Here is a 2,031-nt window from a genome sequence, read left to right as displayed (position 1 = left end):
GTTTCTGTTCACCATTATTGCTTAAATGTTTCATTTCACTTATTCCACAAAACGCTGTTATTAGTATTGCTTTTGAAGGAGAAGAACTGATGTCAGTTTGTCAAGGTTATGAAGAAAAAATGTAGGAGGCTCTGCATTGTTCCAGGGCTTGATGCATCCAGCACAATGGAATTTGCAAAGAGGAGGATCTGGACCCCTGCCGTCTTTTGGGTAATCTGTCTTCAGTGTACACTTGGCCCTGGCCGTCCTCCACGATGGTTGCAAATGCCTGTCGGCGGCCGGACGGGTGTGCCCCACAATAGCACCCCGTACTCCCCGACTACCGCCTCACACTCACCCTGCCCACGGGTCTTCGGACGTCTCCGGCTCCTCCCGGGGGATGCGAGAGGAGAATCACCAGGCAGCCACCGGAATGCGACAAGCAGTTTTATTGCAATGGCGTACCAGAAATCTTACACAAAATCCCACTGACCCTCTCTGGGGCGCGCCTTATATTGGGTGTTTCGGGTTGGCTCCTCCCCAGTTCCTCCCCAAGGGTGGAGCTCCTCCAGTTAGAGCCGCCCCAGTCCTGATGTGACGGAAGCCACACAGGCACTGCCGCGTCAGCAGGTCCAGACTCTCTGGCGTCTCACTACCCTCTCGGGGGGCCCAGGTCCAGAGCGCCCCTAACAAATGCCTTTGAAGAGTATATATTGCCCTGTTTTTATGCCTCTTGATAATTCGTAATCCAAGCGCTGTCAGATACAATTCTCTTTCATATCTTTTAAGGAATCCTTCGTGATTCTGATATAATGCATGGAAGATGCCTGGTTAGAGGACAGCATTTAAGACAACATTTAGCCCAAATACTTGTCAGTCATTAACAAACTCTCATTGCATTGGGATCTTGTATCTTCTCTGCACCTTTCAGTCTGTGAAGATGCAATCTCTTTTAGAAGCTTTGTCAGAAGCCACTATCTTCCTTTCTCAAACCTTCATTGTGGACAGTTCTCACTGTGCACTTATATTATTATTGGAATTGATGGAAACAGCATAGGATTTAGTAGGTATGGATATTTTCTCAAAGTTTCACAGCCTGCTTGTGAATAATATCACGTTGATTGCACCAAGTCTCCAGATGGTGCAGAGGCTCCCAAATGAGATGAAAGATCACTGAAAGGGATTCAGCCTAACACCCCACACAGGATGAAGCAAGACTGCCTCTTATCCAGATGGGATGCAGTCCAATAGACAAGCTATGGAGTTGGTCAATCCAGACATTTATCTTAACACACATTGCCGTGACATTGGACTGCCTTGGGGAAATTGCCCAATGCTTTTCATGGTTGCAAGCTTTTCTGTGAAATGAAGGGCCAACCTTGTGACCATGAGGACTCTTCTGGGTTGGTTCTACGCCAGACTCCTCTTGTGTAATGTGGCAAAAGAAACTTGTCTGCCACCTTGAAGATCTTTAATGATGCCCTGCTTACTCCTGAATCAAGTACCAACTGCTTAGCCAGACCCTCAGTAAGCTGGCCCAGCTCAGCTTTTGTTTCAACAATCCGGCTAGCAGCTTCTGTGGGGGTGTAAGATCCACCCACAGCCAGCACCCAGAAAGCTGCCAACAGCACAGGTTCTTTTGATCTGCTTAACTAAGGAAAGCAAGGTGAAGGGGTTGACAAGTTTACTTTAATCCAGCATACAGACAGCATTTACTTAGTTCAGGGGAAAAATCCAGCACCCTGAACTTCAGAACAAAATACAAATTACAAATATCAACAGACAGACCCAATACAATTCATAGTTACCAACATCTAGGTTCAGCCTGAGAACTCAGAACAAGGGCTGGCCCAGAGTCACGCGTGCCACCACTGCTGTAAGAGAGCTCCCCAGAACAGCCAACCCCTGGTTTTTACATCTTTTTCAGCATCAGGGGTGAGTCACACATGCAACTCACCCACGTGACCTAGAATCGTCAAAAAGAGGCGGGCTTAAACCCATGTGGTCTAAAAGCCTCTGCTCTCCCAGACATGTAAACTAGGCCCTCCCTGG

Source organism: Trichosurus vulpecula, chromosome 5 (assembly GCF_011100635.1).
Source record: "Trichosurus vulpecula isolate mTriVul1 chromosome 5, mTriVul1.pri, whole genome shotgun sequence".
In the NCBI taxonomy this organism is placed as follows: Eukaryota; Metazoa; Chordata; class Mammalia; order Diprotodontia; family Phalangeridae; genus Trichosurus; species Trichosurus vulpecula.
The sequence above is the reverse complement of the archived record's forward strand: the minus strand, read 5'-3'. Positions refer to the sequence as shown.